Source organism: Columba livia, chromosome W (assembly GCF_036013475.1).
Source record: "Columba livia isolate bColLiv1 breed racing homer chromosome W, bColLiv1.pat.W.v2, whole genome shotgun sequence".
Taxonomy (NCBI): Eukaryota; Metazoa; Chordata; class Aves; order Columbiformes; family Columbidae; genus Columba; species Columba livia.
In genome coordinates this window covers 1623776-1639180 of record NC_088641.1, presented here as the reverse complement: position 1 = coordinate 1639180, position 15405 = coordinate 1623776, and the positions used below count along the sequence as shown (strand labels likewise).

General features: G+C 44.3%; 1 protein-coding gene across 9 annotated transcripts in view; it reads left to right on the top strand.

Moving 5' to 3' along the window:
* Positions 1–15405, top strand: part of LOC102097274 (netrin receptor DCC) — a 412480-nt gene that overhangs the window by 71457 nt on the left and 325618 nt on the right. For 8 of the 9 annotated variants that reach the window (XM_065044619.1, XM_065044617.1, XM_065044616.1 and 5 more), the window contains one exon: positions 13552–13632. The gene's annotated coding sequence lies outside the window, so the exon portion shown is untranslated. Of the gene's footprint in view, positions 1–3225; positions 3431–13551; positions 13633–15405 lie in introns of those variants that run through there. The other variant, XM_065044623.1, reaches the window with a different exon arrangement.

The window sequence follows — 15405 nt, the reverse complement described above, 5'->3', positions numbered from 1 at the left end:
TTCTTGAGCATCTCTGGTGGTGGCTGCACCACAACATGAGACGACTGTGCTATAATGGTGTGAGAATCAATTAAAACTCGTTAAACATGTCAGAAGAAGAGTGGTGGCCTGTTGGAGAAGAGCAAGACCAAATCTGCCCCATGTTGTTGGGATGGAGGAAGAGGCACAACGATGCGGCCAAAAGATGCTGCGGGATGCTCTGCTGAGAGGTCATTTGGCTTCTCACACATTCCCCAGCCAATCAGATAAGGAAAATCAGATTAAGGATGTTTTATCAAGTTTCATAACAGCAGATAAAAAAGCCCATTTGATTCTGAAGATAAGCGCCAAACGCTGCCCGTGATTCACCATCCCAGCGCTGAATGAGGGAAATGAGTAATAGGCCTGCAGCTCTGGGTTGTGGCTGATTTTAAGTGTTTTCTATAAATCTAAATTAAACAAATTGTGTTTGGAACCTATTTTTTCAAATATTGATGGTTGTGTGTCTTGCAGTGGAAGACAAGACAATCCACTTGAAAAACTCTATATAACCGGTCATGTCGTAGTTTTGCCGCGCGTTGAGCAGAAGCAGAGTTGCTAAGCTGTCTCCTAGATGTTGAATTGCTAAAAGTCGATGAAGACAAATATGATTCATTATGGGATGTGGGCTGGTCTGATAGTAACCTGAGAGAAGTGGGGCCAGGCTGCAACTACAAAGTGGGACTATCTGGCTGAGCCAAGTGATGAGGAGGAGGAAGATCAGCATCCTTAGGACACCAGGTTGAGGAGATGCCACGGTGTGTCATTCCAAAGCACAATTTACACCGCCCTGAGGGCTTTTTGGCCCTGGGAGCCATAATCATTTTGGTTGGAAGAGACCCTCAAGATCAAGTCCAACTGTTCCCCCAACCCTGGCACTGACCGATGTCACTAAGAACCTCATCTCCGCGTCTTTTAAACCCCTCCAGCGATGGTTATTCAAGCACTTCTCTGAGCAGCCTCTTCCAATGCCCGACAACAGCATCAAAGGCTTTACTAAAGTTTAGGTAGACATCATCCGCAGCCTTTCCCTCATCCAAATGTGGCGTATCTGCTTGTGAAGATCTTCAGGGCTTCCCCCCCGCGCTGGCAAGAGAACAGTTTGCTAAAAGAGTTGCATAGTCAAGACAGGTCCTAGGGGATGGAGAGAGATTCCTGAATTCGATAAAGCCTTTGGCTGCAAATAGTTTATTGCTGGCTACGATAATGATGTTTACAAAGAAAGGAAAGAAGGAAGACGCTCTGCTTGTCAGATGTTTGCCGATTCCCCCCGAACGCACCGCGGGAGTTACACAGGGACGTGTCATCCTTGAGAAAACATTACCCTGGTAGCACAGCCGAGGTCACCGGCTCGCGCGAATTAACCATCGTGTCAGCCCTGCGTATGGGGGCGATGTGAACTCCAGCCCCTCACTATTTATGATGACTTCTGATGATTTATGATCTCCGCATCTTCGTGTTTGTGTCTTGCCCTTCCACGTTGCTTCCTCTCCACCTCCTGCCTTTCAGAACTTGGCGTTGGCCTCGCTCATACGCGGACCGTCCGGACCAAACCCAGAGCCTGTTAAACACAGCGAGGAGCTCTTGGACCATTGAGGATAAAACTAAATCATCCAGCTATGAAGGCAAATGGGGATTTGGCTTAGTGGGAGCTAACTAAGGAAGGAACTGTCAGGTGCTGCCAGTTGCACTCATGTAAGAAGCAAAGTGTTGAGTTCTCCCCAGGTTGATACTTAGCAGCAAATTCCCTTCAGCTGGAAGATGCTCCTACCAGGTCAGTATATAATTGATGTTTAGGGACTGCGGGGCTTTCTCTGAAAAGAGAAGGTGAATACATTAGGGGTTTGTGTTTATGTCTTCTTACAAGCGTGGCCATGAAGTCGGTGTTCATCTCAATATTTCTGAGTAACCAGAGTCCTTTAAAAACAAACCCACAAGCATTTAAAGGAATTCCAGCCTAGATGATGGGGTGGCATGGAGACAAGGACTCTTTACTGGGGTGGTGTTGGCACGGATCCTCCCCATCTTCTCGCCTGCGGTGTCCAGCCAAGGGCTAAAAATGGCATTTTCAGGCAAAAATTGAGCTTTCCCTCCCACTGCGGTGGGATTTGGGGCCACCTCCATTTTCTTCGCTCCCGGTGAGCAGGAGGGATGGTGGGAGAGGAGCCTCTGAATCCTTTGCAGAGGACGCTCCCCATGTGTTATGGGGAGCCCTGGAGCCATATTTGAGGTGTTTTTTGGGGGCTCCCCATGGCAGAGACCCCCATCGTTGCCCTCGTGCCGCGGCACAGGGGTGCTGACGGGCCCCACAGGCCCCAGCTTGGGGTTGGGGGCTGTTTTCCAACACCAAACACAAGTGAAACCCCATGGAGACCCCATCCCTGAGCCCCCCAAAAACCATCCCATCTGCTTCATCCCATCCCATGTTATTCACCGTACCGCAAGCTACTTCCCATAAAGATATTATAGACTTGTACAGTATCGCCATGATCCATACGTTGTCCTAAAGAAATCGGGAAGAGCGACAGCAACTCCGAAGTGTCAGAAAACATTTAACATTCCAACTTGTTTTCACGCGGGCCAAAAGACGCGCCATATTCAAATATAAAGTTGTTGTCAACAATTGTGACCATTTTAAAATGAACCAGTTCATCACGTGCTGAAGCAACATTGTTGGTCAAGAAACCAGTTTCTGGCATAGCGCTATTTGTAGTTATTTTTGCTTTCTCTGAGAGACCGCAAATAAGAAGATGTAGACACTAACACCTCATGGATACGTTTAATTTTCTATTTAGCTATAGCTTTATTAGCAGCAAACAATCATTGGAGCTTAAAGAACATGTTGAAAATCAGTAGCAAGGCCTCATAGTTGTTCTGAAACTCTTTTGTTTTATTTGCAGGGAATAGTGTTTAATTAAATTGTCCAGAGGCCCCCATCATGGCCCTTGTGCCGCGGCACAGCTGGTGCTGCCGGGCCCCACAGGCCCCAAAACCCTCCATCTGCTCCTTCGCGTGCCACGCGAGGATCTTTTCCAGCTTCCAGAGCTCCATTCCATTTCCACGCGTTGCCCTTTATTATGGATATAACCAGGAGAAAATCAGATAGACTTTCCCCCTCGTTATTAGAGGTGATAATTTGCAGGCTGAGCGCGTTGCCATGGCGACGCCAGCAGCCCCCGAAGGGGGAGGCCGGGAGTCGCGGCCTAATCCTGAGGTGATTTTCAATAGCACCAGCTGTCCCGGGGCTGAAAGGCATGGCAAATTATACCATTATTGGAGAGAAACGGGGAGGCTAAGCTAATTATTTGTGGGCTTCAGACACAGGTGTTCATAAAAGCCGGGCCGTGTGCTCCTCATTTCAATCACAAAGGGGCGGCCCTGGGCCTGCTGCCGCCGTGGGGCCGCGCCGCAGGTAACTACTCTCTGGAGAAATGCTTTTTTTTTGTAGCTTTATAGCCTTTTTCTTGATGTTTTTTAGCTGGGAAGTGGCGTTGGAAGCTGAGGGTGTGCTGGGGTTGAGTTTGGGGGGTGTTTATTTGCGGCTACTGGGGGGCCCTTATTTGAGGCCGCTGCGGGGGGGTGTTTGGTGTTGTGCTGTTATTGCCAAAAACATTAGTTATAACTCAGTGTTTTGCTCTTTAATGTGAATAACATGAGTGTAGAACTCTGTGAAAATAATTGCCTGTTTATCTGTAACTTTGCCTGGTGAAAACTTTGTTTCTTTAGTTTCTTTTGCCTTCAGTAGATGTGCTGAGAGTGTAACAGAAGTTACACCAAAAATGTTTTTGAGGTTTGGATATTAGCTTCTTATTAGAAAAATAAGCGATGTAACGCATGGTTTCTTGGTGAGGAAAATGCTTGTCTGGATATTATATGTGTCTATGAAAACACTTTAATGGAAATATCCTGGCTATGCTCATTGTTGCTTTTGCAAAGTTGTTCTGTGCTTCGCGTTTTAAAAGCAGGTTCTGAATGTTAAAACAGGATTTAAAGTGTCTATTTTGGACTTCCTGAAGCACTTTGGGGTGTTCTGGTATCGTGATGTTAAAATAAGTGAGGGCGGGAAGCTCTTTATTCTACTTTGCAGGTGAGAAACTCAGTAATTAAGGTGAAAATTGGTGGAATTATCCCTATGAGCACAAAATTCAGCGTCTGCTAATGTGGGGGGGCCTGGAGCTTCCAAAAGGGGCAACTCGGTGTGAGACCTTGTGGTAAAATGTATTTTGCAATAATTCAAATGCAATCAACCCAAAAGTTCTTTGGAATTTGCACCTATTTTGGTGAGGAACAATAATGTTAATTGAGTCAAAACGGGGTGTTTTCCTAAAGAAAACGCTTGGAACGAGCTTCTTGAAGGTGCTTCTTTGCTTTTACCAAGTAGCAACCAAATTAATTTTGGCTGATTTGCAACCCTAATGAACGCAGCCTCTTAATATAATACTGAAGTGTAAAATATGTTGTCCGCTGGGGTGATTTTGGCCATCAAACCCCACTTTACTGACCAAAAACATTATAGAATTGATGCAAGGTCATGTACCTTCCGCCAAGGTTAAAAGTTGGATTTACTAGTACAACCTCTGTTCGTTTTCGCTGTATCTTTTGAGGGAGGAGTTCAATATCAAAAGTCAGGGGAGATTATTCAGATCCACAGTTTCTTCCGCTTTTGGCTTTTTTATAGCCTTTTATAAAAGAAATGAAAGCGTTGCATATTGTTAAACGTCCAAGTACCATAAAGAAAAGTTTACACTCAATAGCTTTGAATAGCAGAGTGTTGGCTGACATGGCCAATTACTTGTCTGCAAAATAATAATACCATAATGGATTCATTACCTTGCTGCTGTGATATAACGAAGAAGTGAGAACCGGTGTCGTTTTTATGCGCCGTGTAACGCAAATATATTCACAGTACAATAAGATTAGCGCTGGTAAATGTGAGTATTTATTCTATATATGCTCACGTGCCTCTTGAACTTTGCGAGCGGCCTTTGGGCATTTCTAGAGATGTATTTCTCTATTTCCAAACAAGGGTTTGGACTTGAACCTTGTTTTAAGTGGGGGGTTGAAGTTCCCAAATGTCCCCCAGCCAAGCCTACTTGGGCTGAGCTTTAGCAAATATTCCTGCGCTTTATAAAGGTTGAAAAGGAGAACAGGGGGGATTTTTGGGTCAGCGAAGAGCAAGAAGCAGCGACTTCATTAATTGTGCATCTCATGATTCGGAAGCCTTGGCTTATGTTTTTTCTCCCTCTCCGTTGTTTTTCTGGAATTATTGGTGATGTGTGTTGTATTAAAACGGGGATATTGGGGAAAAACCAAGGAAAAGCCAGTGGGAAGCTCAATCTGGTGGGTTCTTGGGGAATTTATCCGGACAGATTTTGGGCTTTGAAGCCAAGTCCTTCACTACGGTATCACTTTACTGCTGCATCATGGGGAGAAACCTGGAGTGTTGTGTTCAGTTCTGGGCCCCTCAGCTCAGGAAAGAGATTGAAGTGCTGGAGCGGGTGCAGAGAAGAGCAACAAGACTGGGGAAGGGACTGGAACACAAGCCCTATGGGGAGAGGCTGAGGGAGCTGGGCTTGTTTAGTCTGGAGAAGAGGAGGCTTAGAGCTGAGCTCAGCACTCTCTAGAACTACCTGAAGGGCAGTTCTAGCCAGGTGGGGCTTGGTCTCTTCTCCCAGGCAGTCAGCAATAGGACAAGGGGGCTTAGACTTAAATTTAGGCTGGAGATTAGAAAGCAATTCTTTGCAGAGAGAGTGGTCAGGCATTGGAATGGCTGCCCAGGGAGGTGCTGGACTTGCTGTTCCTGGAGGTTTTTAAACTGAGCTTGGCCATGGCACTTAGTGCCATGATCTAGTCAATGGACTGGAGTTGGACCAAGGCTTGGACTGGATGATCTCTGAGGTCTTTTCCAACCCAGTCCGTTCTGTGCTTCTAACAAGGGAAAGAGGATTCAAAGCTGCTCTTAGGGCAGCAGATGTTCTTTTTCCGCGCTCTTTGGGTTCAGCGTAGCGTGCGCTGTTCTCGTGACCTCCTTTTGAGACTTTAAGGTGTTCTATCCATCACCATATAAAATCTTAGGGTAGAAAGCAAAGGCGTTCCGTTAGGAAAAGAAAAATGTATTAAGGAGTGATGCGCTGTGACGCTGTTAGGGCCCCGGTGTCTAACACAACCCGTGCAGTTAGTGGGCTGGCACGAGGCTGGTTCCATGGGGAGAAGCAAAAGGAAAGAAGGTGCTTTGTGTGGATGATGAAGTGTATTTGGATCCCCGGGGCCTGCTCCTCGCAGGCTGGCGGTGCCTCAGCTGTGGCCCCAAACTCATCGGGTGCAAATTAGCAACGTCCCGATGACAAATTTCTTTGCCAAACGCAAAGGCAGCGGCGGTTTTGTGAGTCGCGGTCTGGCTTGGCGTTTAAATCCCCCGGGGAGAGATGAAGAGGGTTCCTTTGAAACTAAAGGCCCTATTTAAACCCAATTCATTGCGCTCTTATTGTTGTTGCTGCGTATTATCGGGTCTTGGGCCTGATAAGCGATTATTGTTACAATGAGCCGTGAGATGACGTGCGAGTGATGGACGGTGTTGCAGGTAGATGGCAAAACCACAATGCCGGGCAGTGCTTACCATTTTATTTCGATTTTCTTAAACGTGACTAGTTGATACAAATCAGTTGTGCCTCTGGATGCTCGTTCAGTTGATTCCTTCTCCAGGCACAGTGATGTTACTGTTGAAAGAATGAATCAATTCAGTGGGGGTGCTGGTGGTGTTTATCATCTTCTTGGCTCTGCTTTCATATTTCAACCCCATCTGGAAGGAGAAATCTTGTGAGGTGCGATTTTATGCAGCTGCACAGCGTATGGAGTTAGTTTGAACTCTGCAAGTTACAGTAATTGGGTAAAGGTAACGCACAACAGCAGCAACAATTTGTGTGCTTAATGCAAATTTAGCATTTCAGTGCTAAAAACCATTACGGAGCGCTAATAAACAGAGGTATAATCAGCCTTATGAGTAATAGAAGGCAAATAAAACCTGGGGATCATGATGCACGGTGCCAGCAAAAGAGCAGGTGTTTGGAGGATCCTGCCTTTTGATTGTGGCTCTGACACTTGGTGTGATTTCTCTGTCAAGCACTTGACCTCCTCCCGCCTCGTTAACCCAGCTGGAAAATTAGGGAAAGGGAGCGGGAGCCTGGGCGCGACGCAAATAGCACATCTGAGCTAAAGCCTTGGGGAAAAGGGTTTTACAACAGCCACGGCCATGCGAGATGTTCATTCTTGAACGATTCCTCGCGTGGCGTCCGTGGAGAAACAGGAAGGAGTTTTTCGACCAAGCGCATCATGCCAAACTTGTAAGGATTTCCCTTCCCCACTGAAGGTTGAGCCTCCGTAGGCTTGGTTTTAACGTGGAATAAGTCGATGCGATCGATTGACCCTGCTTCTTGCTGTCGTATTTGACACGGAGTTGACTTTTTCTCAAGTAATTCTCCATAACCAGATGTATGTAGCGCAAAAGCGGCCGCTGTTAGGGGCCGATGTGGCGGTGGAGCCGGGTGAACGCGTCCACGTATCCCCAGGGAACTGAAAATAATGACAGCAAAACTACAATCACCATCCCAGCGTTGCTCAAACCGCTCCCTAATAACAGTATGACTTGATCTCGGACCGTTTAATCTCATTTATAACTTGAAATAGGAATAGGTAGTTAAAGCGGTGGTGTTCTCATTGCCAGCAACTGGGTTTGGTGTGGACAAAAAGCTGGCGCTGCTAATCCTGGAAGCCGAGTGACACATCCCTAGTGCTCCGGGACACGGTGCTTTTGTCCCTAGTAATAAAACAGGACCTAATTTGTCCCCGGTTGCCTTTCACCTGCAGCCCCATTGACATGAATGAAGTCGTAGCTTCCATTCAAAACAAAGAGCTCGAGTGATAAATGAGGTGGAGACAACTCAAATTGTTAGAAATAAGCTCTTAGCCGCGCTGGAATAATTGTAGCGAGTGAATGCTCACGGCAGGGCCACCTCCTTTGTGATTTGCAAGGGACAATGACATTTAAATGGGGGAAAATACACGTATCCAACAACTAAACTAAGCAATGGCACAATTTAGGCTGGAGCCGGTGGATTTGGTGAACAAATAGGGTATAAGGATACAAGTCCCTCTTAACTCTCGACTCTCCTGGATGTGTTTGTTAGCTTAGTTGTATAATTTTAGTCATTGTACCGAGTTCTGATTGTGGCTTGAAATAGTCCAGAGTCGCATAATTGAAATTTGGGTCTGTATCTGCTTAAAAAACCATAAACCCATTGCTGCTTCTTCCTTTGTAGCGCCCTGCAATCCTCCTGTAGGTAAAGCAGAAGGAATATAGGTGGTCTCAGAACGGTTTTGTGTCTCTTTTAACACCAGTGCAGGAAAAAGAGGATTATTTGCGCACTTCATGAGCCAAACTCATTAATTTCCCCAAATCTTACTATAATTGCGTGTGATTTCATCAGTCTTAACTGATTGCTGGAACTCGTCAGCCTCACGTGCCGCAGACTGGGTTCTTAATGACTATTTCAACAGGAATGATTTAGGCGTTTGAGCATCATTTTTTGCAGGGAAAAAGTGTCTTATCCCATTAATAATAATCTGCAGTTGTTGTTTCCCTAGCAAAGTATATTCATTTATTGCTTAATAACCATGTGAGACGCGGGTGGCTTGAGTTGTGTTTATCAGAACCCGACTCGGTGTTACATTTGTGCGTATTGACTGGAAATCCACTTTTTCCCAGTTAAAAAGCCTTTTGGTGTTATCTCGCTTTGGTTCTTTGTTTAACCGTAGTGCCAGCTGAGGATATTTCGGGCCGTTTAGTGCCCGATGCTGCTCATTAATGAGGGTGTTTGCTCCTCTTCTTCACTTCTCCTCCCCAAATTGTTCAATGCCACAAGACGACCCCATTTCACAGCACTTGCGGTGCAGCTGGGTGAATAGCTTGTACCTGTCCATTTTTTGCCATCCTTAGAGCTAAACGGCATTATATACACTTAATAACAGGTATTTATGGATGGAGATAGAAGTGCTGGGAGTATTAAATCACAGCTCGGCATCTGATGTTCGCAGCGATGCTTCGGCTGCGGCTGATTTAGAAGGAGAAGAGCGAGGAGTCAGTAGCCGAGGTCCATTTGCAGTCACTTCACATCATCTTTACAAGCTGTAAGCGGTCACAAGTCGGGCACGGCGCCTCGCAAGAAGAGATGTGCTGCCTGTCAGTGCTTTTTGTTCTCTTTTTCCGCTAGAAAATGGCACTTTTGATGACTCCTCGGCTCCCAGCGTGTGTTGGAAGAGGGACCCGTAAGGCGCTCGAGTGTGTGTGAAGGGAAAAAGGCTGAGGATGGAGTTTTCCATGGTTTTCTGCAGAGGGAATAACTCAAACCCACACGTTAGCACGATGGGAGCTGGAAGTGAAGTGGAGAGATTGCACAGGATGCGAACTTGAGCTTGAACTGCTTTCCCCCATTGGTTTGAGCGGACTTAAGACCCAGCTTAAGATATTAAGCAGTTGACTCCTAATCAAATCCACTTCTTCAAGGCCCTAATTAATTACAGGAAGATGCACACCAGGCTGGGATGAACAACCACGTTGCCCGAACTTGCGCCGATGCCCTGTGCGCTGCGTCCCAAGAGGGCGGTTACGTTTAAGGGAGTATGGAATATTCGTCTATTTGATGTATATGACTCACATAAACCAGGGAATTTGGTTGTCGGAACTTAGTCTTGGGAGTCACATTCCCTGCGTAAAGGTATCGCAGCTTAGATGTTATTTATCTCCTATTTTCTATTTAGCTTAAACTTACGTGCAGATACCGATCCTCACGGATGCTCCTGGCCGTTGTCCAGGTTATATCTTCTTCTAACATCTCAAAATTAAACCGGAGAACAAGAGCTTTTGGTCTCTCTCTCGACAGATGTTTCCGAGTTCTCATTCTTATGCGTCGCAGCGTTTTTTCCTCGTCGGGTAAGGATGATGAGTTTATTCTTTGGGAGATGAGGAGGTGGAGGATGAAGGGAACCGTAAAGCAACGGAGAGGAGGGAACACAGAAGTCGATGTTAGATGCATTTAGAGCGTGTTTGTTCACGGGCGCTATAAAACTCCAATTAAATGCGGTATCTTGAAAGTGCTTTTATGGGTCGCAGTGAAACAAATGCCGCCGCTCTATTATGTTTTATTTCACTAACGCTGGACCAATTTTCAGCAGATGCAGAGAGGGGCTAGTGAAAGGCCACAAAAATGACACAAAAGGGACATTTTTCCCCATGAGAACCATCAGCCCTTGGAATAATCTCCCTGGGGAAGCGCTGGATCCCCTGATGTTGACCAGTTGTAAGACTGGGCTGAACCAGCTTGCTTAGACTGGGCTTTTCCCAACAAAGGTTGGACCGGATGATCCTTGAGGTCCCTTAAACCCGGGATTCTATAATTTGGGTTATTTTTGCAGAGGGACTTGAAGGTTGACGCTACATAAGCGGTGTTGGAGGATTTGGGGTATGTACGTGTCATTTGGAGGATGAAAAGCTGGTTTTTGGCGCAGGGAATCATTAATGATTTCCTTACCCGCAGGTCTCCGTGGAGTTTGAGGCGGCTCAGCGTGATTTAGACACCAGGCCTATTCTCAAGATAGTCGCTCATTAGCAGGAATTACAATTACCGCATAGTTTGGGCTGATTAAACGGCTTAATGAGCATTAGTAACAGTGGTAGCTATTCTAGTTCAGGGTGCAATTGGTGCATCAAAGTCGTACATTTTGGAGGTGTAATTCTGCCCCTGGGCAGGGGGGAGTTCCTATTTCTTCTTAGACATGGCAGACTACACCAACTACATGGAAATGGCATAAACCGGCTTGTTTTCTGTATCAGAATCAGCTTTTGGCCGTTGCAGCAAGGACATTGGGCTGGATATTCCCTTGTATTTTATGTCTGGCTTCATTTCAGACTTGCACTCACCTTGTGATGGAAGGTCAGACCTGTAATGCTATTTTTAGATGTCAATGTCTAGTGCCGTGAACTGTACTCGTCATAAACGCTTCCACGGGTGTTTGCTGCAAGATTGTGTCCCAAATGGAACTTTACATTGAAATGTATTCTTTCTATCCCTTTGCACTTATACATATTTTGCTTGGCAAGCAAAGACGGTGCTTGTTTCTCCTTGTGAATATAGTCATTTTTTGGTGAATTGCTTAGAATTGCAACTCTGCGTCATTCTGTATGGCTGTAATGAAGCTGGTTGAGCCCAAGCGTGATGAATAGTTGAGCGCTCCGTTATGATACAAATGTAAGAAAAAGGTACTTTAAACTGCCCAAGGAACAAGAGTTTCTAATACCTGCAATAAGTAAAACAGAGGAAAGAACCATTTTAAAGAATAACACAGCAGTTAATGCTCATCTTTGGGATGCGGGACAACATTAGAAGCGGTGCTTTTACATCTTTTTAAAATGCTGTACAAATATTTACCGATTGGGGATGCTATTAGGAGGCAAATGGGGACTGGGGTGTTGCGATAGGGCTGAGATCAAGGTAACGTCCCCTACGTGCTGCGGAGTCTCTTCCATCGTTAATGAAAACGAGAAGCGCGTAGGATTGGATCCAAAAGAAGGATTTATGCGCATTAAAGGTGCAAAGCTTGTGCCTTAACCCACCCACAAAGAAGAAATAATGCGTCGTGTCGCAGCGTCTGCTTTAATCCCCCATGAGGACTATGGAAGTAGAAGCAACCGTGAGCGTTGTATGACTTCAGTTGATGTGCTTAATCGATAACGTTTGGTTCACCCCAAGTGAACCGCACCCCTCGTTGTTTCTGGAGCGCCTTTTGGAGGTTGTTACAACGCACGACCAGGCAATGAGGACAACAGCATCCAGCTACAAGTTGATTTAGCGGAGAGAAAAGCGCATCTCCCTGAAGTGACTTCACCCCATAGATCTTTTTATGGGTGTGCATAACTTCACTTTGCAGGAAACTCTATATAATAGTAAAAACAGAAATGATGTTGCTCACCAGGAGCTAAATCGTCCCATATATTGTCAGATGGGGTGAATGTTTTCAGGCCGTTATAATTTCCAACATACCCTATTTATTGCTGCTATTATTGTTTCACTGTTCGCAATAATTTGGCTCGAGGTTTTGTTGCCAGGTACTCGCTTTGTTTAAACACCAGAAAATGTATTCTATATTAAAAACCCCTTTGTATTTCAAAGCATTCGCTTGCAAATTGGACAGCATTGAAAAGGCCAAAATGCCTTTTTGTTTTGTCTTCGGCCCTCTTTGGTTTATAAGGAGAAGACACTAAGTTTTGATGAGCTCTTGGAATGGATCTAATTAGATCTAGATTAGATCTAATCTAATCTAAAGGATCTAATAGATCCTGGGACTACTGTGGTCTGTGAGTGGAGGGGGAAGCGAACCGGGATGTGGAGGGGTAGAATACTTAACCTTCAAGGGCAACATACCCTATATATATATATATATATATATATATATATATATATATATATATATATATATATATATTTATATATATATATATATATTTATATATATATTTATATATATATTTATATATATAAATATATATTTATATATATATTTATATATATATATATATATTTATATATATATATATATATGCAAAATCCCATATTGCAACACCTTGAACTTGTAGAACAACCTGATAACTTCGCTACACTTTGCCCCGTGTTCGTTTGCATTATAAACTAATAAAGAGTCTTCGGAAGAGTTGCTCTGGATGGATTAATCAGTGACTATCGATGCCTTGCACGTTGTATTAATTTAATGATGATGCCTAAAGGGCAACCCGTAGCAATTAATCAAGTCATCTGATAGCTCGTGGTGATTGGATTGGTATATTTATTAGCTTACGTTCGTTTACTCCGACTATATAAGTAGTTAATACTTTACGCAGCTGTTTTAAAAGTGAGGGTTCTTTGGGGATCCCTCTAATGTTATTTCAGTGGGAACCCCCAATTCTGAGCAATGGATACAAGTCAACTGGGAACTAAGTTTCTTGTGCAGAGAAACAAATAGACCAGTTACTGATTTCCAAAGCTTTTTCTGTTCCTGGAAACATTTCCTCACCTTCCTTTGTATTCCTCATAGGCCGCATTTGCTTTCGGTGTCACGCTGCGGCTGTTAATAATTTACAAAGGTGTTTGTTTGGTGGGAAAAGGCCCTGATTTCCCATGCAAAACCAGCTCCGACTTCGCAATGAGGTGGGGAAGAAGTTAGATGGGCTGTTGTGCCGTAAATACCGGGACGTGTATTTCCAGCCATGAATTGGTCCTGTCCACCACTGAACAATATAGGAGTCCCAAACAGTCCAACTTCTATTATTTGGTGACTTCAGTTTGTTACTTTGCCTTGAACCTTCCCCTGTGAAATACAAGGAGATGAACTCATTTTGTGTTTTATTAACAACTGTGGTTAGAAATTAATTAGTAATTATTATTAATTAGTAATTATTAAGCCAATTCTTTGTTTTCTCTTCCTCAGATCCCAAAACCACGTTCCTAAGAATGTGGAGCTGCAATGGGAACGCGCCTGCTCCCCATCAGAGAAGATTCCCCATCTCAGGTATGTCCTAAATGCTTTTAGCACGGCCTGAGCCGATAAATCTACTCTATGGATTAATTTGCTTCTTTAAGAAGAAGAACATCCCAGATAGTTTCAATTATGTCGGTCACAGACGTGGTTTATTGGCCTTTGACTCCCCTTATCTATACTGTACAGTTCCCAGGTTCTGGCATGTATTGATTACCATTAGCTTTCCCTTCTGTTTTTAAACGATAATTAAAGATATTAGTTGCTTTCCCTTTAAGGGAGACTGGTAAGGCTGTTATAAAGCAAAAAGAGATGCGTGTTTCTTTTATGAAACTGTGGCTAGTTTGGTATCTGGGTGCTTTTAGTCTGGGGTTTTGTTGGTGTTTTTAATAACAGACAAGAATTTCTATTTGTATTTGTCTGTATTTCTTTAATCCTCGCCGATTCGACTTCTAATCATTTTCAGCGTTGCAAAATTAGCCCTTTCAAAGCCCTGTGTGTGTGATTACAGTTCAGACTATCCCATAATACATATAATCAAGTCATGATCGCTCGCACTCAAAGGCCCGATTGCCAGTTTGGTGGTCAATTCCTTATTTACCAACGTGTGACTCTGTCCTCTTCCTGATTCCCAAATCGTGGCTGCGATATTGGGTGGAGAAATGTAACCCTATGACTCTTATGGCTTCGTATTTATGGACCGTATCAAACTTTGGCAATTCTTTGCAGCTTGTTCTCAGTGAAGGTTTTTATACTAACCAAGGAAAACTGTGGACAGAAGCCATAAAGATGAGTAGAAATCAATCCCTCCCACCCAACATTGCAGTCTGATTTTACTCAACAAAGGCTGCAAATGCATATAAAGTATTTATTTGGGGGATATGGGGAGGAAACACGTGAGCTAAATTGTGACTTACGCTGCATTGGAACTGAAATGAATGCGTGTGGACAAGAGGTTTCTTTTAGTCCTCTGGGAAATCATATGGTAAAATTTCCCTTTCACTTATGAAAGCGGCGTTAGATAGTCCTGGCTTAAGACTTAAGCTTAAGATTTGTCTATGAACTTAGCGATGTGCGTTGTCCAGGTCGAACTTCAAAGCGCCGTTGGGGCAGAATATCTTGGTTTTGCATCTACGCATACGGAGGCCCAGATTAGTCTCTTTGCCAAATCCTTTTGTATTCCCTTTCCTTTTGAAGACATCTGTTTAAAACTCAGCATTTAGGCCAGACGGGCGTCTCTTGATTGCGATTCCCCCAATTAAGGGCTCAGCCAGCCAGCATTACCATTTTAATGCTGCTTATGGGGTGGCACAATTTGCCGCGTGTGAAGAATCGAGGTCGCGCCCCTCGATGTGCAAAGTGGCTTATTTGGCACGTTCGTTATTAAAGAAATCTTTAATTACCAGCGGTTGCGGTTTCTCTGGGGTGGGGAAAATGGAAACAAGCAGCAAACATGAGGCTTAATAGTTGAATTGAACTCTTTATGCTGGTTTGTTATGGTGCTCATCACTGGGACGCTGTTGAGTTGCTGTTTTCTTATTGCTTGCGCAGATTCTGGGAGGATATGGGGTCTGGTAGTGCTGCTTTTAATGTGAGAGTTAATGAGAATTAACCCAAAGTTACCAGCAGGATTGCATTGGAAATAGAAAAGGAGTTTTGCATTTTGCTCGAAACATCAAGGAACACGCTCTAAATGGAGTATTTTGAGTATTTTAGTCAGGTAGAAGTCTTAATGTTATCAAAATACGACTAAAGGGTATTATTCAGTGACAATGATATGCACTTAGAGTTGACGTTGTGTGGTTA